The sequence below is a fragment of the Gorilla gorilla genome, chromosome 9, assembly GCF_029281585.2.
Source record: "Gorilla gorilla gorilla isolate KB3781 chromosome 9, NHGRI_mGorGor1-v2.1_pri, whole genome shotgun sequence".
NCBI lineage: Eukaryota > Metazoa > Chordata > Mammalia > Primates > Hominidae > Gorilla > Gorilla gorilla.
Genome location: NC_073233.2, coordinates 83,390,784 through 83,416,127, shown reverse-complemented (window position 1 = coordinate 83,416,127; position 25,344 = coordinate 83,390,784). Strand labels below are relative to the sequence as shown.

The 25,344-nt window shown below is 53.9% G+C and overlaps 1 protein-coding gene across 9 annotated transcripts in view; it reads left to right on the top strand.

Annotated features, from left to right (window-relative positions):
- The first annotated feature begins 1,487 nt into the window (after positions 1 to 1,487).
- The window catches only part of GDPD5 (glycerophosphodiester phosphodiesterase domain containing 5), a 91,865-nt gene continuing 68,008 nt past the window's right edge, over positions 1,488 to 25,344 (top strand). For 3 of the 9 annotated variants that reach the window (XM_031016300.2, XM_031016299.2, XM_019036116.2), the window contains exon 1: positions 1,539 to 2,281. The gene's annotated coding sequence lies outside the window, so the exon portion shown is untranslated. Of the gene's footprint in view, positions 2,282 to 22,315; positions 22,438 to 25,344 lie in introns of all 9 variants that reach the window. The other 6 variants (XM_063693383.1, XM_055356828.2, XM_055356824.2 and 3 more) reach the window with 4 other exon arrangements.

Below are 25,344 nucleotides of genomic sequence, written 5' to 3'. Positions count from 1 at the left end.
GAAGCCTGCTGCCTGCCCAGTCCCTCATCTGGTTCCCTGCCAGGTAGCACCTTTATTCTTCTTTTATAGATGAGGAAACAGAGGCTCAGAGAGGGAGAGTAACCTGTTAAAGCCACACAGCTTTACCCTAGAATTTGATAGTGATGGGTGGATAGAACTCTGTGCCAGCTGTGTGGTCTCAGGAACGTCACTTAGCCTCTCTGTGCTGAGTCCTCATCTGTGAAATGGGGTACCTATCATAACATAAGGTTGGTGTGAGGTTTACAAAGAGACTGTACTGTGCCACCAACATCCCTTAGCTCCCCAGGCCAGTTAGCGGCTTTCACATGGCCCCTACCCCACTCCCCCGCGGCACACATTCAACTTTCATTCATATATCAGTTCCCTCCAACACCTTCTCTGCGCCTGGCCCTGTGCACACACTGAAGACGGCTCCTTGGCCAAGCACAGGGCTCACACCTATAATCTCAGCACTTTGGGAGGTCGAGGCAGGAGGATCGCTGGAACCCGGGAGATCGAGACCAGCCTGGAAAACATAGTGAGACCCTGTCTCTACAAAAAATTTAAAAATTAGCCAGATGTGGTGGTGCACGCCTGTGGTCACAGCTACTCCGGAGGCACAGGTGGGAGGATCTCTTTAGCCTGGAAGTTCGAGGCTGCAGTGAGCCGTGATAGTGCCACTGCACTCCAGCCTGGGCCACAGAGCGGGACCCTGTCTCAAAATAAAATGAAATAGAAAATAAAGACGGCTCCTGCACCCAGTGCGCGGGGTGGGAAGGGGCGGGAGCGGACTGCAGATGCATCACGATTCGAAGTGTGTGTCCTCACACAACTCTGCTCTTGAGTTCGTATTTTTAAAATTGACCACGACGCTCCTCCTCGGGGATGGGCGCAGGGAAGGGAGGCTTGTGGAAGACAAATTCGCTCCTTATTTCCAAAAACTTATTTTTCACCGATTCTTGAAATCTGAACACTTCCCAGCCCAACTCTCACCTCTGAGCGCCGAGCACTAGAAGCTAGGGAGAAGCAAGGCGTCGGTCGCATCCCACCACTCAGGAGGGCTCGCTCCAGCGTCCCTGGGACCCCTGACCCGGGATATCCTCCACCTTGCCTCGCCCCGGCTTCTTTTCCTACACTGGCCCCTGCTCCTTCCCCGTGACCCCCGCAATCCCCGCACAGCAGTCCCCATGCCCCCGTCCCAGGCAAGCCAGCCCTCTCGCCTCTCCCTCCATCCCGGTCCCGAGGCCAACCCCCTCCCCGATTCGGCCCGTTCCGAACCCCCAGCCCCGCCATTGTCCTCCTGCAGCCGCACCTCTCCATTGTCCGCCCCGCCCTCTCCGAGGTAGAATCCGCTTTCCGCAGGGCGCCGCTCCGCTCCCACCCTCGGATTGGCTCCTGCGGCCCCACGCGCGAGGCCCGGGAAGGGGAGAGGGCGCGCGCCCCGCCCCTGCCCGCAGCCGGCCGGGGGCGGGGTCTCTGCTGACTCCGCCCCGTCCGGGCGGGGCCGCCCTGGCTGGCGCTCGGGCGCTGGGCGGCGCTGCCTCGGCTGAGCTTGGGCTGCGGCTCTGGTGGGGGTGGGTGGCGGGGATGACAGCGGAGGTGGCAGCGGCGCGGCGCTGAGCGAGCGGCGAGCGAGCGGGGGAAGAGGAGGAAGTGGAGCCGCGGCCGGGAGCTCGGGAGTCGGCCGCCGCGCCGAGGTCCGCCCCGTTTTGCAGAGCGAGCCAAGTCGGGACCTGGAAAGACTTCCCCGCGGGGCTCCGGCCGCCGCGCCTCCCCACCGGCGCCTGCCCTGCCCTGCCCTGCCCGTCCCAGCCCCGCGGTTCGGGGCGTGCGGCCGAGACGCGCGGAACCCCGGCCCTGACCCGCTGCGCCGGGACGGGACGCTCCTAACGCCGCCGTACCGGTCCGTGGTTGCAGGGTCGCTCCGCGCCTTTCCGTCAGTGAGGGTCGGAACCCCAGCTCCAGGGCTAGCGCAGTGTGGCCCCAGGCCCTCGCCTCCGGTGCACGGGACCCGGGACGCCCCCAGCCTCTGGCTTCATGAGACCCCAACCTTCAGTTGGAACAGCTTGGAACAGCGCGAGCGCCCGGGAAGCCCTGGCCGGGTCGTGCGCTCCGTGAGGGGTCCTAGGCGGGCAGGACAGTCGGACCGAACCGCCGGGCTGGTGCCGCGAGCCCAGGCTGTCACCTTCGTCCCGCCTCAGGCGAGGGGTTCAGCGCCTGCCCCGAAGATAACACAGGGGTCCCCTTCTGTCCCGGCGGCCCGCGAGAGCCAAGGCTGCAGGTGAGAGCCCCGGATGCGGGGCAGGAGCGGTCCCCGACCCCATCGCGGCAGCGCGGGGGCCAGCGGAGGGAGTGTCAGGGGAAACAAGCAGAGGCTAGAACTGGCTGGGAGGGGGCGCGGGAAGGGGAGGGGAAAGAAAGAAAACGGGTACTTATTGAGCGCCCATTGTGTGCGGGTCCGCGCCCTGCCCCGCCCCGCCTAAGCCTCACTGCTACTCCTGAAATAGGTGTTGTGTATTATTATCGGCTATTGCAGATGGAGAAACTGAGGCTTAACGGGGCTGAGTGACCTCCTTTCACTGCGGGGAGGAGACTGGGGAAGCGGGAGAGGATAGAGGGGGAAGAGGCAGAGCACTTGAGTGCTGATGCTAAAGCTGAGGAAGTGGCTTCTTCTTGCCTCCCGCTCCCTGGCCATGTCACTCGCGAGGAAAGGTGACTCAGAGTTGAGGGTAGAGGTGGGAAGCTTCCCAGTTCCAAAGCTTCTCTCCCTGTGGGCCCAGGATGTAAGAGCAGCAGCTCCTGGCCCTTGTGTGTCAGACTCCAGGGTCTCTAAGACACTCTGGAGGTCCTGAAACGTGCTTATCTGTTGGTGAATTCACTGCAGAGATCCCCAAGTAAGGGTCTGTCAGAGCTGGAGATGTGGCCCCTCTGGGGTGGCTGGAGTTGTGGCTCACGTGACTCACCTCCCTCACATTACTAATGGGGACACTGAGGCCCACCCGAAGGGAGTGCCAGTTGTCCGGTCCTAAAGCCAGTGAGTCCTTGAGCCAGAAGTAGACTTGAGAAAACCTTCCTGAGCATCCTTCAAGGTATGCATACTCCTCCCCAGTTAGGATCTTCTGGATAGGTGGCTGGGGCTTTCCCTATTGCTGATGTGAGATCTGGGCGACCATGTATGAGGCTGTGGTGAGAATTAGTGTGGTTGGTGCTGGGGCCCCGAGGAATGCCTGCAACCGCATTGCCTTTGGCCCAAATGGAAGGTCCAACCTCATTTTCTTCTGGGCAGGGGAACCGGCAGGACACCTCTGCCCAGGAAGGAAGGGACCTGCTCAAGGTCTCAAGGCTGGGGGCTCCCAGGGCTGGGGCACAGTCCCAGGTGTCTTTATTCCCAGGCAGGGGATGCTTCTGCTGCCCCCAAGGCATGTAGGGAGAGGGGTGTTGTGAAAGAGCCCTTGGCGTGGACTCTGTGGGCTCTTGTTCTGTGTGGGGACAGGGAGGGGATATGGCCTTGGTCTGGGCCCTGTGGCCTTGGCTAGGCCTGGTTAACCCTAGATATGCCCAACTCCCTGGAGTCAAGGGGAAACCACCTTGGAAAGCCCCTGGAAGGTGGAGGAGCGTGGTGAGAGGTCTGTGGAAGTCTGAAGCTCAATCCCTGGTGGTGGAAGGGTTAGGGGAACCCAAAAGAGAAGGTGACTGAGGGGCTTGGGATTCCCTCTACCCCAGACCTCTGTCTGGGGATTCAAATCCTCGCAATAATCTCTATGTCTAAACAAAGCTCTTTGATGAAATAATTTCACACCTGTGATCTCCTTTCATGACGTGGAGAGAGCCTGGAACCTAGAGTGAAGCAGAGGAGGGTTGCAGAGTCACTTGGGACCTCTTGATGCATCCATGGTTCCAAGTGCCACCTTAAAATAGGTTATGGCAGGCTGTGTGTTACCTCCTCAGTTAGTGGGGCCATCACATCTGGCTGTCAAGTGCTAAGGGGCATGTTGTACTCGCCAAGACTGGGGTGGTTATTAATGGCCCAGCCTTGTGTGGGCAACTGAAGCTCAGAGAGGTAAAACCACTTCCCCAGGGCCTTTGAGTTTGCTTGTAGAACTGTTTGAGTGCCAGCTGCATACCAGGTGCCCTGGAAGTTACCCAGACGGGCTAAGCGGCAGCCTCAAGCCACAGTAACTGGTGAATCCCAGATAGTGGTAAATCAGACAGACCAGGTGGGCGTGAGTCTACTGTGCCCCCCACTAGCTGAGTGGCACTGAGCAAATCACTTCATCCCTCTGAGCCTATAAAATTAGAATACCTCCTTTAGCAGGTGGTTGTGAGGATTAAATGAGCTACAAAGATGCAGTGCCTGGCCAAATATCCGTTTCCATCCCTATGAAGAAGAGGAAGCTTGAAGTTTGACCAGGAAGTCTGGGGAAATTCTCAGACTTGTCTTCGATTAGAACGCAGGATATGGTTGCAGGGCAGGCTCAGAGACCTGAATTTGCTCAGCTCAGGCTGCTGTGTGGGTCACACTCCCCTAGTCTCATAGCCTCTAGAATCGGTCTGCTTGGGGACACCGGCAAGGGGCTCTGGATTCTTACCCCCTCCCTTGGCTTCCTGCTGGCAGGCTTGTGGTGCCTGGAGCTGGTGTCCATTCCCTCGGGCCCATTGTCTGACCTCCCTAGGCACCAAGGTGCAGTGAATAATTAATACTCCCCTCAGCTGGGGGCAGGCTCAGGGAAATAGCTCTATGTTCAGTGAGTTTCTGAACCCTACCAGAGGAGGTGGGGGCTCCTGTCTGTGCCGTTAGCAGTCTTGGAATTGGGGGGGCAGGCAGGATAGGACAGGGAGAAAGTGTCATCTGGCCCCCAACAGGAGAGAGCTGGGGTTGATGATGTCCTGTCTCTTCTGTTGGGGGCCAGATGGTCCCACAGGCAACACTGGGAACCAAGCTAGCTGAGCTAGGATCAAGTGGGCCTCTGATTCCAGAGAGGTGGTGAGGGGGAGGAGTAAGGGGGAGGGTACAGGGCAGAAAGGGGTGGAGGGGAGGCCCTTGAGGACTGGAGTAACCAGGAAGGCTTTGTCAGGGAGGTGGCTGTCTGGGCAGGAGCTAGAGGCAACTTGCTGCAAAGACGGGGGGTCCTGACATCCCTCCAAGAAGGAATCCTGGCTGTGCCACCGTCTCACTGAGAGCATGGGCAAGACACATGATCCCACCAGGCCTCCATTTCCCCCTTTGTGAAATGACGGTTGTGATGTCCACTTCTCAAGGCTGTTACGGATGATCTTGAGGTCCCATGTGTGAAACACACGGCACTATAGGCACTCAACAAGGGGGTGCCTCATCATGAGTGTGAGCTAGTGGGCTAGTGGCGGGGCAGGTGGGATAGTGTGGTAAGCCGAGAGGTAGGGAGAACTTGGGGCAAGGAGGCTGGCTTGGTGGGGTTAGTGAGGGGTGAATGCCCATATAGGAGAGGGCCTTGAATGTTAGACAGAACTCACATTTCAGAAAGCTTAATGGAGCCCCCATTTAGAAGCCTCTGTGGCTCCTTACGGCCTGTAAGATGAAGACCAGGCCCTAGTTATGGCATTCAGGTCCTTGGTCACCGTAGCCTCTGCCCGGCCTTCTGGCTCATTGCTCTGCACTGTCTCCTAAACACACCACATGTGGCCCCATCGCAGCCCCTTTGTTTGTGGTTCCTCCCATCAGAACCGCCATCCCTGCCTCTTCTCCACTTACCTCCCCACCTGTCAAGACCTGACTCAGGTCATAAATTCCCTCAGAAACATTCCTGGATTACCCAACCCTCTGGTCATGCCCCCTCTGAATCTTTAACATTCAGCAGTAATAGTGAAAAATAATACCTACTATCCATAACATTTTGCAGTTTGTAAAATGTATCCACACAATACTACAGTGAGGATATCAACAACAGCTGATATCTTGAGTACTTACTATGAGCCAGACAATGTGCTAAATGCTTTATAGACACTCTTGTTCACACAAACTCCCTGAGGTAGCTACTGTTATCCCCTAGAAACTGGGGCTCAGAGAGGTACCTGATCTTGCCCGAGGTCACACAGCTCAAAGGTAGGGAGCAGGGAGCCAAGCTGCATCTGTTTGAATTGTAAATCTGTGCTTAGAAGATGTCCTGTCTCCTCACCTCCACCCAAGTACCTCGAAAGCATACTTTGTGTGTAAAAAGCCTGGACAAGGTTTTTTCTCAAGGCTAAGGAAGGGCAGTGTTGGACTAAGCATGGGGCCCAGGAAGGACCTGGGCCCTAGGCCGTGCACAGGCTGGCTGGTTGTCTGTGTGACCTGGGGTGAGTCGGCCCCTCTCTGGGGTCCCGTGTGTCCATGTCTGTGGGGAGCAGGGTGGGTTCTGAGCTCCCCTGTAGCTCCAGCTTTCTACGTCGTCTTTCGTGACCCTGGAAGGAGGAGGAGGAGACCACAGCACCAGGGCCAGAGGATGTGGTATGGCGGGCAGCTGTGATTTTTGGCCTGGCCACTGTCTGGGCCAGCAGGCTGTGTGGGTAGCTGCCTCGCCCAAAGGAGGGTGGTGGCCTGAGCTGCAGGCAGCATGGTCATTAGCTGGCAGAGGAGACCCTGTGATTGGGAACTGGCTGGGCCAGGCCAGGCCAAGTTGGCGGGACTGGAGGCAGGCTGGCCGGGCCACAGCGGGGTCACTAGCAGGGCAGCCAGCTTCTCCTCCCTTTGCCCCCTTTGGGGTGGTGGCAAACACACACTGGACACCAGAGCCTTGTAGGCCAAGGCTTACCCTTTCTCCTGCTGTGACCATGGGAAAGAGCAGTAAGGAGTTCAGCCAGGTCCAAAGATGCTGCCTGCTATAAGCTTCCAGGACTCCTCCCATGCAGGTGGGATCCAAGCCTCCTCTGCTGCTGATTCACGGCCCTCTGCACACTGACTGTGGTCTGTGGATTGGGGTTCTGCTTGGTCTGCTTCCCTTGCTGGCTTGTCAAAACTAGATTCTATGTGCCCCCACCGAATCCTCCCCTCCCTCTGAGTGCCTAGCAGTGTGCCTGGCACAGAGCCACACCCTCCAGGCCAGGGGAGGCAGTGCAAGCTGCCCCATGGACAACTTGCTCAACTTTTGCACCTCTGTTTTTTCCCTGTACATTGGGGCTGATAATAACTGTTATTAAATGAGATGAAGGAAGTGGTATGCCTGTCCAGGCCTGGCACACAGGTGGGTACTCCATCAGCATGAGTCCTCTTGCCCATCCCCTCGATGGCTTCGTGAACGAGCAACTCAGTAAGAAGCTGATGGAAGAGTCCAGTGAGTGATGGCTGGAGGGAGGGCGTGCCAGGTGGCAGGGAGGCCTTCCCTTAGGGGGACTTAGCTGGGGTTTGCAGATTCACAGTTCCCACCACTTTCCCTGTGAACAGTGGTGTGTAAGCAGGTGCTGTTGGCCTGGAAGGGTCCTGAGCTAGGTTCAGGGGAGGGAGCAGGACTGGGATATCTGGGGACTTGGGTTTTCTTCTCGGGCCTACGCAGAAGAAATGACCCAGGTGGGAGAAGCCGTCTGGCGTCCAGCTAGCAGATGCTGGGCAGAGAGTGTGAGTTCTTCCTTAAAGGGAAGCAGCATTTATTTGGTGCTGCTCACACACACATCCAACTGAAATATAACATGGTTGGAGATTCTGGTCTGTGGGGGAAACAGCATTAGACAAGGAAACACACAGATGCAAAACTTCCAAATTGTGAGAAGCAGGCTTCTGAGGCAGGGGCCGGTCCCATCAGTATCTGTGGCTGGTGGCACAGGGTAGGGCTAAATGACTTGGGCAAGTGATTTAACCTCTTTGGGCTTTAGTTTCCCCATATGTAAAATGCGGATAATTATAGCATCTTCATCATAGAGTTGTGAGGGTGAAATGAATTATACATGTAAAGCACTCAAAAAAATGCCCAGCACATAATGAGCACTCAGTGCAGGTTAGCTGTTATGATCTGTATCTCCAGCACCTCACAGAGGATCTTAGAGAAAACAGGTGCTCAGGAAAGGCGTTTGGAATGAATCCCAGGCAAAGGGCAGCTGCTCCGTGGAATGAATGAATGAACAGCCTGGTAGGGTTGGGAGGACACAGAAGCAGTGACAACAGAGAATGTGACAGGGAAGGCCAGGGGCCTGGGGTTGCCCGGCGCTGGGTGGGGAGGGGAGTCAGGGAAGGCTTCCTGGAGGTGGTGCCCGTGTTGCTGACTTTGGACCTCTGTGAGATCAGCACTGAATGAGCTGAGAGAGGAGTAGCTCCTCTCCAAAGGTAGCTGGCAAGGGGGAGAGCTTGGGCAGACCCCAGGACCAGTGGACTCCACAGGCCTCTCACTTCCCACCAACCCACACCATCTCTCCATCTGTGACATTCTGCTTTCAGGGCATGAGGAAGGCGGAAAGGCAGGTGGGGAGGAAGTGTGGCCTGCTGGTCTGACAGGCCCAGCTCTTCCCAGGCTTGTGACCAAATCTCCTACAGAAAAGGATAAACAGGCCTGCTTTGAGTTCTTTTATCTTCTTGCTCCCAAGGCACGCCAGCAAGCAGAGGGGGTCTTCCAGCGTTAATCCTGCAGCTGTTTAGCTTTTGAACGAGTGGACTCTTTAAAAAAAATGCCACGAAGAGTGTGTCTCCCTCTCTCACCCAGGAGGCTCAAAGAGAAACTTCTCTCCCACTGACAAGGGAGCTGGAACCCCCAAGTGTCTTAAAGAAGCTCACCCCAGGGGCAGTCTGAAATCAGGGGACCCCTCATGCTGCCTCGATTTGTTGCTGGCTGTGGGGCCTTGAGGACACCCTTATATTTTGCTTGGCTTCTGCCCATTTTGTAAAATGGGGTCAGGGTAATAAATCCCTTCTTTCCTTAGAAAGGTGTGTGGCAGGGGAGTTTCAGAGGTGGGAAGGGCAGCAGTGGGCATCCAAGCCCATGGCTTTCAAACTTTGTTTCACATTAGAATCATCTGGGAAACTTTTAAAAGTCCTGCAGGCCCCACAATCTCTGGGGCATGACCCAGGCATCAGTAGTTGATGAAGCTCCCCTGGTGATTTCAGTTGGAGAGCCACCTGGCTGACCTCCCACAGTGTCCCAAGACAATACTTGCACATCCCCAGGACAAGGAGCTCATTCCTTCCGAGGCTGCTTCCTCCCCCCAGGACCTTCCTGCCTGGAGAGATGAGGGGAGTGGGAAGACTTGGTAATCCAGTTAACCTGGGTTCCAACATGCAGCTGCTCCCTGCGTGTCTTCTCGGAGCCTCGGTTTCCTCATCTGAAAAATGACAATAACGATCTCTCTGAAAGGGCCACAGAGGCCAGACGAGGCCACACATGGCAAGCACCCACCCCATACCTGACGCCGGGCTGGACTGAGACCCTGAAGTCCCTGCCCCAGCCACCTGAGGCCAGGTCTCTGAGACTGGCGCTGGTTAGGGTGGGATCAACACCCAGCCCGGGGGCCCTTCCCACTGTCCCCTTTCTCTCTAAGAGATAAGACAAGGCAGTAAGCATTTTGTTTTGCTCAGTTTTGTTTTAATGGTCAAAGTGTCAGACTGTCCTTAACAATGAAGCCTTGTCTGAATCTGTTTGTTTTTCCAACCCGGACACCCAACTGCACCACCTGCTTGGGGCCCCTGTCCCACCTGGGAGAACTGAAGAATGTCAGAGGATTTTTTTTTTTAATCTAGGGGAGGGTGTCCAGGGAACATTGGAGGCCTCTGTGCAAATCCTCACCGATAATTGACCTCACTTAAGTCATCCAACTCTGCTGTGATTGTGAGCCAGTTCACTAAAATTATTTCAAGGTAGTTACTAGGTGTTGAGCCAAACCCCTATCAGTGCCAGTGAGGATGGCACCAGGCTCAAGAGGCCAAAGAGGAGACCCAGAGCCAGCGAATGAGCCATGGGGTTTTACTACGGGCTCACACACAGGGGAGAGAGTCCAGTGGCTGCTGGCTGGACCGAAGAACCACAACCACTCGCAGGAAGTGTGCAGTTTTTTTTGTTTTTGGTTTTGTTTTTGTTTTTTTTTTGAGACAGAGTTTCGCTCTTATTGACCAGGCTGGAGTGCAATGGCACGATCTTCACTCACTGCAGCCTCCGCCTCCCAGGTTCAAGCGATTCTCCTGCCTCAGCCTCCCAAGTAGCTGGGATTACAGGCAAGTGCCACCACACGCAGCTAATTTTGTATTTTTAGTAGAGATGGAGCTTCACTATGTTGGTTAGGCTGGTCTCAAACTCCTGACTTCAGGTGATCCGCCTGCCTCAGCCTCCCAAAGTGCTGGGATTATAGCTGTGAGCTACCGCCCCCCGGCCTTAAAGCGTGCAATTTCTATAGCATTTTCACTTAGCACCTCCCCCAACAACTTCCACCTAGCAACCTCCATTTACCCCAAACCACAGACCTCAATCCTCTGTTTGGCCTGCAAGTTCCATAGGATGGGTCAAGAGCTCAGATGTTCCTCATAGATAAGGAATGGATCTCCGGGTTGGCTACTCCCAGATTCCTTAGCTTAGAACCAAACCAAATACAAGGTCATTCTCAGGGCTTGCTCAAGTCCAGGTATCACTGTCCAACGTGTACCATACAGAAGACAGAAAACTTATGTTGATCCTGGCTTTGTCACTTACTGGCAGGATGACCCTGGAAGAATCATTTTATCTCTTTGAGCACGAGTTGTTTCTCCTATAAAATGCATTTGTAGGAAGGACTTCCTAGGATTACCTGAGAAGCAAATAAAATTATTGGTATGTGGAGCACAGTGCCTACCGTAAACTAAGCACTCAAGAGCTGTTGGTGCATGCACTCGCTGGGGAGCTGACCCCTGCCTCCTGCCCCTTCCTTCACTGGCTGGTCCACGCTCCCTGTCTCCCAGTCTGCTCCCCTTGCCCCACCAGGCCCAGGCTGAGACAGAGGACAGAGGAGGCCTGCGCATGTAATCATGGGCATCCCTTCAAACTGCTCTTCTTTAAGACCAGAGGAGGCTCTGAGGACTGGACAGAGGAAGACTACAAAAGGGGCCATCAGTGGCAGTGCTTGGTCTCCTTGCCTGGGCACAGCCAGAGAGGGTGCATCAACCCAGAGTGACTGGCTCAGGCATTAGGCGTGTGACAAATCAACACGGGATAGTGCAGCACCGAGGGACTAGCAGTGGCTGGGAGCAGTTACCACTCAGGGCTGAAGGAGCAAGGGAAGTGGGCAGCTATAGGGATAGGGGCTGTGGGCCATCAGTACAGGGACCCAGTCAACCCAGGAGACCTCACAGGGGATAAACTTCAACTATCTTTCCTCTTTCCTTCAGTCCCCCATTTGTGCTTCCTGTTGGGTGTACCTCTCTGGAAGCCAGCAGCATGGAGCCCATTACATTCCACAGAGGTCAGTTCCCAGGGCCCCAAACAAGGTGGAGAGTGGCTGTGGAGAAGCAAACCAAAGACACTTCCTCACTCTGTCCATCGAAAGCCCGGGAGTCCACTGAATACACTGTCCTTAGGACACAGTTTAAAGATCATCTGTTTTTACCATACTCCTTAATGAGGGGGCTCTCAGCCCTCACCCCAAATATGAATCAGCAGCCGAGCTGCGACAGACACCTTGGCGAGAGGAGTTTTGGAGGTACCCATCTCTCCCTCTCTGCCTCCTCCACCAAAGCAAGCTATAGATGGCTTCTGGGGTGACCCTGCCAGGGACAGGGGAACCTCTGGAGTGGAGCAGAAGTCACAGGTAGGCTAGTGTCAGGCGAGTTCAGGTGCATAGAGCAGCGGCCCCAGCCCTGCTGCGACTTGCCCATCCCAGAGCTGGCCGTGATGTGGCCACTTCACACACCTTCCTTAGAGCTGGGCAGTCATTGCCACAGTTCTGGGGATAGCCCTGGACCCAGAACATGTTCCCCATGTCCAGGGTGTTATGAGCCATGCCACTCTGAGTTCAGAGGGTCTCCCAGGAGCCTATGAATGTCAGGTAAGAGGAGTGTGGGGCTGGGCAGGCCTGGAACAGGCCGTGCAGCAAGTGCCACCAAATGCTGCAAGGCCCTGTGATGGGGAGTCTGGGTATGGAGTTAGGTGGGGGTGTGGTTCTTGCCAGGCAGGGAGCAGGAGGCATAATGGTGCCAGAGACTGAGCCTTGCCCAAGAGGAGGCACGGTCAGGGAAAGGACAGAAGATATGGCACTTTGCATGGAAACCATGTGGGAGGCCCCCATGGGGTGTTGTCTGCAGGGGCATAGCCGGCAGGTCTGGGACACGGAGCCCTTTACAGCTGGCTGCCAGTGAGCACTCCCTCTCCTTCCTGAAAGGAATGCCCCTGGCATCTCCACCAGCTCACACCTAGGCATCTGAGGTGACACAGTGAGATGCCCATGGCAGGTGTGGTAACACCTGGATCCTCAGAGACTTCCTGAGAAGGGAGGTATGTGGGCCTCGGAGTCAGAGTTCTGGCTTTGAATCCTGGCTCTGCCTCTCTTGAGTGGAGCTTAGAAGACATGGGCAAGTCACTTAGCCTCTCTGAGCCTCAGTTGCTCACCTATAAAATTAGAGCAGCAACACTTACTTACCTTCCAGGCTGGTTTGAAAGTAAAATGACATAATGAATGAGACAGCATCCTGTATTTCAGAGGAGATGCTACAGTTGCCCTCATCATGCCCCCCTTCTCTGTGTGCTGTTCATGCTTAATGCCTCTGCAGGAAGTTCTTTCTTGAGACTAATTGAAGTCCACTCTGCTGCAATTAGAGCCTTCTTCCTCTTGCTGGGGACTCTGCAGAGGCAGACTGAGGCCCTCCTCTGTCCAGATGTGCCCTGTCAGTGCCTGCAGTGAGTGAAGCAGAGAACTGGGTGACCAGGTGTTGATTTTCACCTTGGAGCTTGGGGGTTCAACCGTCAATGGCCAGAGCCTCTTGACCATGGCAGGGTAGGGGGTGCATCATCCTAACTCTTCACACTGTTCTTCCTCTCTGTGCTTAATCCATGCTCCAAAAGGGGTGACTTTGGGCCAGTGCAGAGAGCCCTGGGCTGGGCCTAAAGGCCTGGGTCCTGGCACCTCCATCTCACTGTGTGGCCCAAGGCCAGTTAGCAACCATTTTGTGCCACCGTGGGCCTGCAAGGATGTCTGTGCTCTAGGGCCCAGGTCCCTCCCGTGAAGACATATGTAGTTCTGACTGAAGACCCTTCTCCTGCTTCTCCCCCTCTGGGACCCTAGCCAACCTGGGAAGACAGCAGATAGGGTCCTGCTGGTGGCTGGCAGTGGTAGCAGCTGAGTCCATCTCTCAGACCAGGACTGCCAAGGGCAGGCCGAGAATTCAAGGTTAGATGGGTGATTCCTGGTAGGTAGGGTTTTGCCTCCCTCCTCAAAACAGAGCCTGGTGCTCCCCTTCCTACCCACTCAGCTGAACTCACCCAGCTCAAGGGCAGTCATGTTTGAGTCTCTCCTTGGAGTGGCTCCTTTCCCACATGAGATCCGCTTTCATCCCTCATTTTGCAGGTGAGAAACCTCAGGCTCAGACAGGTGAGGTGACTGGCTTGAGGTCCCACAGCCTGTCAGTGGGAAGTGGTGAGGGTCCCTGCGGCAGCTCCCATGGCACCTGGGCCAGGCCGTGCCCTCTAGGTCCTCAGCAGGAGTGGAGCACAGGAGAGTCAGGAGGCTACTAGCCAGGTGGTCTCCTGGTCTAGGAGGAGGCCCTATAGGTGCCAGGGGAACCCTGCTCTGTGGGCCTTGAGGGGTCATCTGGGGCTCCTGGGATTGCTGGGTCCCTTTCCCTGGGAGGAAGTTAGCCGAGGAATGCCAGAGGTTGAGAGCGAGGAACCCAGGAGTTCTAGGCTGTGACTAGTTCTGAGTGCCCCTGTAAACTTCAGTGTTTAGTTTCACGGAGAGTCAAGCCTGACTTCTTGTTGACTTTGGACACATAACAGTTTAACTTTACGAAGCGCTCTGATATCTGTGATGTCATTGCATCCTCACAGCAGTCTGTGAGGAGGAAGTGTGGGACTTGTTTGGGAGGGCAGGAGAGTGTGGGCTCTGGAATCAGACACACCGGAGCTTACACCCTGACTCCCACCGACTCTCTGACGTCAGGCAAGTTGGTAACCAGCCAAGTCTCAGTTTGCTTATCTGTGAAAGGGACAATTTACTCCACAACAAATTGTTAGCAACACCTGCCTTGCTGGCTGTGTGCCTTAAGAGAACATCTGGAACTGCTGGGTCAGTGTCTGGTGCCATGTAATAGTTTTCATGATTTTTATCAGACCCACTTTATAGAAGGGAAGATGGAGGCTGAGAGAAGGAAGGTGACTTGTCTGAGGTCATGTAATGATTTAAATTGGTCCTCCAGACTTCTTGTCTGTGAATTTTTTTCTGTAAAACCTCCCTCTCCATCCTCAAGTGACCCGATACCTCATTTATCCAGAACCTTCCACGTGTGATGCTGTCTAGACGTGGCATTGTGTCCCCAGTGCCCAACAGCACTTGCCTGGTACATAGTATGTCCTGTGCATAGATGTGTTGGTGAATTCATATAAACTGTAAGAAACATTTTTCCAGAAGAAGCAGCTAAGGCCTGTGTCTTGCCCTAAAGACTTCTTTCTTTCTTTCTTTTTTGAGACAGAGTTTCGCTCTTGTTGCCCAGGCTGCAACCTCTGCCTCCCAGGTTCAAGTGATTCTCCTGCCTCAGCCTCCCACATAGCTGGGATTACAGGTGCCCGCCACCACGCCCAGCTAATTTTGTATTTTTAGTAGAGACAGGGTTTCATCATGTTGGTCAGTCTGGTCTCGAACTCCTGACCTCAGGTGATCCACCTGCCTCGGCCTCCCAAAGCGCTGGGATTACAGGAGTGAGCCACCACACCCAGCTCTAAAGACTTCTTTCTGCTCTCTATCCCATTAAAAACAACTCTAACAGTTTTGGTTGGAAACCTTTGCAAAAGAGATTGATCACTTTCTTCCTCTGAACAATGGCAACATGGACGGCTTGAGGGACAGGCCTTAGGAACCCCGCCTGCCTTGCTGAGAATGCCGACGCGGCTTGACCCCTGTGCCAGATGACCCTGGGCTGCTGCATGTGTTCAACTGTGGTTTCTGGCTCTTCCCACCCTGTCAGTTCCTTTATTCTGCTGCCCACAGACTTGCCTCCAGAGCGCTGCATCTCTTTCCTCTCCCCTCGTGTGTGTGTGTGTGTGTCCTTCCCAATTACATGCTTCTACCAGTTGGGGACTAAGAAATGGAACAATTGACCTTACTAGAATTGGTTCATGTATTCATTCATACCTATTCAACCAGTCAGCCATTGGTGAGCCTGTGTCACACTGGGGATTCTGTCTGTGCATTCTTCCATGCATCCATGTATCCATCCATCCATCTGTCCTGATTGAGGACCTCTGCAGTGGCTTGTGATCAATCAAGACATTACCACACCCTCCTGGCCATGTATGCAGTAAAATAATGATGCACACAGCAAATGCTGGCACAGGACTTGACAGTTTATAATCTGCCTCTGCTTGCATTACCTCAATCTTCACAACAGCCCTGAGAATAGCGTTATCCCCATTTTGCAGATGATGAAAACAAAGCTTAGCAGGATGGGGTCCCCCCGCCCAATGGCCAGCAGTGAGCACAAAATCACAGTTGGAACTCACTCAGGTCTCTGGCCCACGCTGTTACCTTCTCCCTTCTTTGTGCTACGTTTGGAAGCTGTCTGATGCCATGTTCATTATCTGTCTCTGTCATGAGCTATTGGTGGTGGTGGCTGAGGTTGGACTTTCTGCCTCTGTCCAATGGTCAGTGCAGGGAAGCATGGCCCTGGCTGGGTGGCAGCCACAGACACCCTTCAACCTGCAGACCTTGTCCCACCTGGACCCAGGCTCACTATCTAGTCCATACTTCCCAAACTGTCCCCTGAGGAGCCCTAGTCCCGTGGCATGGGAATGGATTCAAGGATGCATGAGCATACAGATTTGGGAAACGCTAGGTCACATAAATCCAAACAGGCCTTCTCAGGGTCTTTAATATACTAATATGAATTAGGGACCCCAATGGGTGGCAGAGTGTGCAGCCAGCCTTTCCTAAGCTTATTTGAACATGCAACTCCTTGGTCAAAGAGCAGGGTCTGGACACACCGTCTTGAGAAAGCAGTGAGAAGATCTCATGGGCAAACCCTGACCTTGCTGTTTTGTGCAAGGAAACCCCCAGCTAGAGCTAGTTTCCTGGCCCAGGACTGCATTTTGAGAGAGCATCACAGGGAATACTCTTTAGCCCCAGAAAAGATTCAGTGATAATGGTGGAACTTCAGGCAGCAGGGGCAAGTGGCCGTGGAGATATTTTTATTCTTTCATCCACCAAACGAACATATCTCAGACATCTACTGTGTGCCAGGAACAGAGCCAGCACTTGGAAATGCCAAGACAATCTAAGTCTCTTCCATTTCATTTTTCCTCCACAGTGCTGCGTCTCTTTCCTCCGAGGGTTTTCAAAGAAAGACAAGCCTTAAATACATGCCTTAAAAGGAAGAAGTGATCTGTTAATTGCTCTGGGTCGTTGCTTTGGGTGGGTGACACATTTACTCAATTCAGCGGAGCTGTACCTTCTTAGTCCCAGGTCCTGAGGGGCAGAGAGTGAGGCAATTCCAGGACCCATTACCCTGGGCAGAGTGCACAGATGTTGCAAGGGAGGTCAAGAGCATGGGGAGGCCCAGAGGAGGAGGAGGCGGGAGGGGGAGAAGGGAGCGAGCTTCCTCCTGGGGTCCATCAGTCTCAGCTTGGGGTTGGGAGGGCACTTAAGTGAGGCTCTGCGAAGAAGAGATGGGGGAGTGGGGGTGGATGGGCTCCAGGTGGCTGGGAAGGGCATTCTTCCAACAGCTGGAGCAGAGGTGAAAGGAGGCAGCACGTGACACTGTGTCATGAGGACCCTGTAAGGAGCCTGTGGATGTGGGAGCAGAGGGAGGAAAAGGAGGTCAGATGGGGCTGGAGAAGTTTCTGGGGCAGATTTTGAGGGTCTGAGCTCCAGCCAAGTGGGTGCTCACCTGATGAGGAGCCTCTTCAGAGCTGGTCACATTCATCCCAGTGTCCCCAGCACCTGGCTGGTGCCCAGTGGGTGTTTGTGGACTGGCTGGACTCTTCCTCTGTAGGCCTCGGGTTCCTCACATTTGTGGTCAGGCGAGGTCACCTGGCACCTCCCTTCCTACTCTGAAGAGCTCTCAGGAGTTCTGGATGCTTGTGCAGGGTAAGGCCTCACCACTCTCCCCGTCTCCTGCCTCAGGGTTCTCTGGATTGCCCCAGCAGGGCTGGGGCCATGGTGCCCTGAGTGGGGGACAGCCCTCCCGCTGCCAGGGAACTTTGCCCCTCATGCTTTCTCCCTTCAGCAGTTGGCCCCCTGAGCCCAGAAGGACATTCCTTGGTGTCCCGTGACTGGGAGTGGCAATGGCATTGAGCGCATGCTGCAGCTTAGCACGGGGAGGGAGCTCTGCTTCCATCTATGTGAAAATGGGCAGCCAGGTGTGGTAGCTCATGCCTGTAATCCCAACACTTTGGGAGGCTGAGGCGGGCAGATCACTTGAGGTCAGGAGTTCGAGACCAGCCTGGCCAACATGGTGAAACCCTGTCTCTACTAAAAATACAAAAATTAGCCGGGCTTGGTGGTGCGTGCCTGTAATCCCAGCTCCTCAGGAGGCTGAGGCAGGAGACTCACTTGAACCCAGGAGGCGGAGATTGCAGTGAGCTGAGATCGTGCCACTGCACTCCAGCCTGGGCAACAGAGCGAGACTCCATCTCAAAAAAGAAAAAGAAAATGGGCAAGTGACTCAGCCTCTGAGCCTCCGCCTTCTTGTCTGTTAATAGTAACTTCCACACTGGACTTTTATGAAGGTTCAACGAGATAAAGTTTATGAACATGGATTATAAACTGACTTACTCCACAAACAAGTAAACAGTTCTTGTCATTAACAATATTCATTTGTCCAATTTATATTAATCCCCCAAGCCTCTGGGCCACTCACCTCTTTTCAGGAAGTGCTCCCTGGCATCAGCTCACTGTTCTCTGTGCAAGCTGCCCCTGCTGGTATATTTTATCCAGGCCAGAGCAATAGGAGCCTCTGAATTATGTACAAGTCGCACACACAGGCCAGAACTGTGTGTCTGCAGCCCTTTCTGTGTTTGAACAGAAAGAAAGATGGTGCTGTCCTTCCTATCTGCTGGGCCCAGGGACCAGATACCGCCCCTTCCCTGGCTGTAACCCAGGGGTCTTGGCCTCTGAGGAAGGCTGGGAGCACATGTCAAGAACACCCCCCACACCCAACTTGTCTGTCCTGTTTACAGTCTGGGTCTAACATGGCTTGCCCACATACAGGAGCCTCTCTGTGTCCTGCATCCCTGGGTGGCTGGTGGGCATAGGGCTTGAGGGGCAGAAAAAGACAGTCACTCCACATCCCTTCCACTTCCATGTTCATGCCAGGAGGTGTCAGTCGGGATGACCAAGATTTTCAATGTGGACACTGCTTTATTTCAGCAGGGCCTCAGGTACCCCCTCTGGGAGGCCTGCAGCCTGTCACAGCATGCTGAGCCAAAGCCACCTGCCCAGGGTAGGTGCTGGAGGGACAAGGCTAGGTTGTGCCCAGCATCCCTTCGCCTGGAATTCTGGGGGTCCCTCTCAGTGCCCTTGTTCCTGAGCAGCTCCAGATGGTCCTGGCCCTATGTGGGGGGAGTAGGGGCAGACAGCTGGTGAGGCTGGCACCCAGAGGCATCACAGATCCTCCCTCCGCTTAGATTGGCCTGGGGGCCACAGTGGAGGAGGCAGAGTGGCAGGCAGGGAGAAAGATATAGTGGGATATTGATGTAAACATAAGCGGATTATTTTTAAAAGATCCCAGTGAACAAACGTCAATTTACCCCCCACTCCAACTCTCCCCCTGTCTTAAAAAGACCAAGCAGGAACACACCTGGCTTCCTGTCCTGGCTCCATCCCTGTGCCTGTGCAACCTTGAATTTGCGCCTGGGGCTCTCTGAGCCTTAGCTGGCCTCATTTTAAGATGCTGATGATAAGGCCAATGTCACAAGGCTGGTGTGAGATCAAATCAACCCAGTGGGTGGCACACCCAGGAAGGCACCGGATACATGGCAGGCCACCGATTTGCAAGGCAGATCTAATGCTAGGCCAGGGCAAAGAAATTGGATGTTTTTAGATACTTGATCTGTGGTCTCTGTAAACAGGAGAGAGGAAATTCTTGTCAACTTCCTCAAGATGGTCAGTGCAGCTTAGACACGTTTTTGTACCTTGTGACTCCACCAAAAGGACTTCAAAATTACCCAGGTATTTGTTGACCTTTCCCCTGGGACCATGTAAAGCCACTGGGTGTGAGTCCTGACTCTGTCATATTAGCCAGTGACGTGGGCGAGTCCCTTGTCCTCCCTGTCCTATAAAATGGAGGGAACAAGTACCTAATTCTCAGGCTCATTGTGAGCTTCAGATGAGAAATAATCTATAAAATCCTACTGTGGAAAAAAAAAAAAGCAACTGATAGATAGTGGGTGCTGGGGGTGGGTGTTGGGGGATGATGGCCCAGAGTGCGGGTCAAGGGCTCAGGCAGCTGAGGCTGGGTGTCCTGTCCTGATGACTGGCAGGCTCTGTGATGGTCAATGCGTGTGTAGAGCCTGATTTGCTTTCCTTAATGGGACAGCTGCTTAATTAGCCTCTGAGTGTTCCTGACAAGTGTCCCTGTGAGTGTCCCCAGCATCTGACAGGGTCAGCTCTCTCCAGACCATGTGTGTGCTCAGCTGGCCGGCCTTGGGTGTGAAGCATTGACCCACTGTCCTATCCTCTGATTCTTGGCTTGTCACTCAGATGGCCTCGTGGGGCAACCACTGTGTTGGGGACTAAGGGAACAGGAGACAGCCCTGCCTTAAGAACCCTGGTCTGGGCTGGAAAGGAGGAATGTAGAGAAGGCTCAGTGGCTGTGACCCAGTGGGGCTTGGAGGCAGCCAGTGCCCCCCAGCCTGGGAAAGATTCTGCCTGGCTCTGCCACCAATTCTGTATGTGACCTTGATCATAGGCCCTTTCTCCCTCTGGGCCTCAGTTTTCCCCTCTAAATGAGGATGTTGGAAGAAGTGGTCCCAGGAAGCTGTGGCCTACAGCAAAGCAGGGTGAGGGGAGCAGTGATCTCTGAAGCCAGCCCAGCCTGGGGTTCTTGGCCCAGCTGCTGCACTTTCTGGCCTGTGACCTTGGGTAGCCCGCCCAGCCTCCCCATGCCCGCCTGACAGGGGTATGCTGGCCCTGCTGGCACAGAGCAGACACTGAACATCCTGCCCAGCAGCGTCTGGCATTGGTGGGCCCCAGGGCAGCTTTGGCCCTTCCCCTCTTTCTTTCCCTGTTTGTCCTGCAGTGCCCAGAAGTTCCCCAGGGAGTCTTGCGCCAGTGGATTAGGGGTGGCGTAAAACAAGTGTTGCTGACCTCAGTGCCGAGTCCACCATGCTGTCTGTGCTACTCCCCTGCCTGGGGACCCCAGGATTGGGATAGAGCTGGCCATCCTCTGCCTCTTAAGGGTTGGACAGAGAAGGGGAGGGGGGCAGGGGCAGGGTGCACACTCTAGAGCCCAGCATTCCGTCTTTGTTGGCATCTTGGAACCTTGGTCCTTAGAACCGTGGACTCTTTCAATTCCCAAATCTTGGAAGCACTGGATCATGGAACCATAGAATCTCGGTGATATGAAATCCAGACTTGGAGGTGGCCTTAGGGGTCACAATCCAAACCTTCATCCAGCCCAGGCAGCCCCTCTGCAGGCTCCATGAACACTCTGGCAATTGGGGAGTCATCTGTAGCCCCCTCAGGTAGGTCTCAGACTTTGGTCAGATCACAGGGCTGCCCCCGCCCTACCTTGTGGTCTTGACTGGCCACTGTGATGGTGTGCCTGGGGCTGGTTAGTGCTAATGGACAGCTGGGATGGAACCAGGCCTCTGCTCAGCTAAGAATAGAAGGCTTTGTGCGATTTAAGTAGCAGCCGGATCATATCAGGCCTCCCAGCCAGGCCCTAGGGAGCTTATTAAGTGGGATCTGGGGCTACCCTGGGTCCTCCTAGGTGGAGGGGCAGCCACTGGACTTCCCCGGGGTTGCTCTCTTGTGTTTACCTGATGATGAATTTTCCTTTTCCTATCAAGTAAGTTCATCCCTCCTCCTTCCTCCTCCCTGGGGCTGGCTGGGGAGCATCACCCAGTGTTCCTGGGGGGAGTGTCTTCTGGGAAGAACTCAAACAAAGCGTCCCTGAGAGGAACAAACAGATCGATGAAAACGTCTTTGTCTGGAAAGGAGAGAACGGATGATGGCGACCTTTTATTGAGTGCCTACTGTGTGCCAAGCCCTTGGCTCAGCATTTTGTGCTCTTGCCATATCTGACCCTCCCAAGGGGCTCTGGGAAGGGTCCTTATCCCCATGATGTAGATGAGGACACAGAGGCCCAGCTGGTACTTGGCAGAGCTGATATTGGAACCAAGGACTGCCCCGCCCCGTTCCTTCTGAGGGAGAAACTAGGGGTTCCTGAGAGCTAGGGGAAAGAGGCAAGAGTCAGAATTCTTGGAGAGAACCCTAGGCATGGAGGATTTTGTCTCTCTGACTGCAATGATTCATGCTTTACCTTATGTTAGAGTCTTTTCCACTTTTGGCAGCATGGAATAGGAGAAACGGTTCTGGACTGAGGGAGGAATTATGGCCCTATCACAAATATAGTAGGTGCAGGCACATGTTGGTTAAGTTTGAATTAAACCAAATCCACGTGGGTCTCAGATTTCCCTTCTGTGAAGTGAGTAGAGGTCGCCTGGGGCAGGATCATGAGGCTGTGGCTCCAGATTCCTGGTCTTTTGATCAGAGAGTGTCCTGGTCCCCACTCTCTGCAGGTCTCTGGTGCCTCCTGCCTCCCACTCAGAGATTATTCCCAGTGTGAGAATTGGAAGGACACCTAGGAATTGCAGGTCATTCTCTGATGGTACGGACAGGAAAACAGGGGCCCCACAAGGAAAAGGACTGGCCCAAGGTCATGCAGTGAGTGGGCCCAGGAGCACATAGTAGGAAATCTCTTCTTCCTTCTAAGCCAATGCCTGCTCTCCTCTGGGGCACTGCTTTTACGTGGTGATCTGGAGGGCTGGGGGTGGGGCTGGGGGGCGGAGGCAGCTGGATCCTGAGAGGGAGGCAGGGGCCAAAGGTCCAAGCCTCTATCTGTAGTGCCTCAGGCCCATCTGTGCTTGCCCAAATCCTGTCCAGCTCAAATGCCGCCTCTTCTGTGAAGCCTTCCTGGACTCCCCTTCCTAATACCCTTTCTAATCTCCCTATCTACCTCAAGAGTGAGAGTTGTTTTTTTTTTTTTTTTGAGATGGAGTCTCGCTCTGTCACCTAAGCTGGAGTGCAATGGCACGATCTCGGCTCACTGCAACCTCTGCCTCCCGGGTTCAAGCAATTCTCCTGCCTCAGCTTCCTGAGTAGCTGGGATTACAGGTATGCGCACACCTGGCTAATTTTTATATTTTTAATAGAGACTGGGTTTCACCAAGTTGGTCGGGCTGGTCTCGAACTCCTGACCTCATGATCCGCCTGCCTCGGCCTCCCAAAGTGCTGGAATTACAGGCGTGAGCCACTGTGCCTGGCCGAGTGAGAGTATTTTTAAAAATTATATTATTTAAGTTAACAAACATAAAATGCACCATCGTAACCATGTTAAATACAGTTCCGTATGTTAACTATATTCACATTCTTGTGCAACAGATTTCCAGAGCTTTTTCATCTTGCAAAACTGAGACTCTATACCTATTACACAACTACTCCCCATTTCTCCCTCTTTCTCTGGCCCCTGGCACCCACCATTCCACTTTCTGTTTCTGAGTTTGACTATTTTAGATACCGTATATAAGTGGAAGTGTACAGTATTTGGCTTATTTCACTTAGCATAGTGTCCTCATGGTTCATCCATGCTGCAGCATGTGGCTGGATCCTCTTCTTTGTTCAGGCGGAGTGCTGCTCCATTGTGTGGCTAGACCACATTCTGTCTGTCCGTTCACCTGTTGATGGACCCTTGGGCTGTTCCACTTCTTGGCTCTTGTAACAAGAGTAGGGAGTTTTGAAGTTGGATGGGCCTGGGTTGGACCCTGGCTTTTAGCCTCCTTTAGCTGAATCTAAGGCCCTCCTCACCTGCCACTGTGCCCAGTGGGATTGCTGCAAGGAGTAGAAATTGTTCATGTTGAAATGCTTGGCGTACAGCAGACTTGCAGTGAGTAGTAGGTGGGATTCATTCTCGTTTTCCGCTTTCCCTCTAGGGACAGGTCCCTTTTGCCCATGGCTATAGTATCCGCAGCTCACCTGCACCCCATCCATGAGGGCAGCTGAGCATGTGATGAGTCTCAGAATATTGGAGCTGGAGAGCACCTGTGCACAGAGAGGGGCAGGGACTCATTCAAGTTCACCCAGCCAGTCAATGGCCATGCCAGGATTAAACTTGGCTCTCCAGCCTGGGGACCTTCCCCCTGCAGTCCCTGAGATCCGCAAGCCTTGTCCTTGGGAGGGATCAGCTCCCCAGGGGCCTATGTCTAATCCTGCAGCATTCAGGGCTGGGGGAGGCAGGGGGCTGGGAGAAGAACATCTCAGGAGGCTCAAGAGATGAGCATCTGTAGTGGGTGGAGGCCAATGGCACCTGCTAGTCTCCTCTGATCGCCTGACTTTCCCCAGGGCTGTGGACAGCGGAGCTGCTTCAGCAACAAGGGGACTCACGTCAGACTCATTTGCATGGTGCAGGCTCTCTAAGGTCCTTGCCTTGCACCTGGGAGCTCACTCTGCTTTTGCTCACTTTCATTCATTCATTTGCCTATTCCTTCCTTCGCTCATTTATTCAGCAACCACTCCCTGAGGCCTGCTGTGGGCTGGGAGACCAATCAGACCTTGCAGGCAGTCAGTATGGCATAGCAGTGAATAGTATGGATTCTGAGGCTAAACTGCCTGGGTTCAAATCCCAGTTCTGCCAGTTACTACCTCTATGACCTTGGACAAGTTGCTTACCCTCTCTGCCTCAGATCCTTCTCTGAAGTGAGGAGAATGATAGTTCATAATTTATATTTGTTCCAGTTACCGTTGTCACATAACAAATCACCCCAAAATTTAGTGACTTTATATAGGAACAATCATGGCTGGGCATGGTGGCTTATGCCTGTAATCCCAGCACTTTGGGAGGCCGAGGCAGGCAGATCACCTGAGGTCAGGAGTTCGAGACCAGCCTGGCCAACATGATGAAACCCCATCTCTATTAAAAATACAAAAATTAGCTGGGCATGGTGATGCACACCTGTAATCCCAGCTACATAGGAGTCTGAGGCAGGAGAATCACTTGAACCCGGGAGGCAGAGGTTGCAGTGAGCTGAGATGTCCCACTGCACTCCAGCCTGGGCGATAAAGCGAGACTCAGTCTCAAAAAAAAAAAAAAAAGAAAAGAAAAAGAACAATCATTATCTCACAGTTTCTATAGGCCAGGAATTTAAGTTGAGCTCAGCCTTGGGCTCAGCCCAGTGGCTCTTGGTCAGGGTCTCACTTGGTTTCTGTCAGGTGGCGTCTAGAGTCGGGAGGAGCTGGGGCACCCGGAGGTTTGCCCAGCTTCTCTCGCTCTTTGCGTAGTCTCAGGCCTTCTTTTCTCTCTCTGCAGGCTTGTTTGAGCCTTCCCACAGCAAGGCAGTCTCAGAGCAATCACAGTGTCTACACGGTGGTGCAGGGCTCTAGTAGGAGTGTCCTGGTGAAGGAGGCAGAAGCTGCTTCACACTCAATGACCTGTCCCTGAAAGTGCCATAGTGTCACCTCAGCCATTACTCCCAAGCCCTCTCAGATTCAAGTGGGGGGACAGAGACGCCACTTCTCTGCATGGGACTGGTGTCAGCATCTCTTTGTAAGAAGAGGGTGTAGGATGGGAGACATTGCTGCAGATGTCTTTGGAAATACCATCTGCTACAGTTGTGAGAGTTAGATGAGTAAACACAGGAAATGCCTAGAACAATGCTTAGGCATCATATATAAATGGTAGCTAGATAAAGCCAAGGGTGATTTTGACCATATGCAACTTATTCGTGATGTGCTGACCTTAGGATGTGACTGTCACTGTGGAAGCCAATCCACTGAATAGCAACATTTCCCATTTGGGTATTGAGGGATCTATAGGAGTTCACCAAACTGAGGCAAGTGGAAAGGCATTCTACACAGAAGAAATTAACTTTGCAAAAGTGTTGAGCTGGAGAAGGGAGTCCCTGGAGCAGGGACTTAGCTCCAGGTGGCAGGGCTGCCCTGAGGTGAGGAGGGAAGGAAATGACTGGAAAGTGAGTTGTGGGCAGGTTGAAAAAAGTTTTGCGTGTAGGGTTTGTACTTAATCCTGTA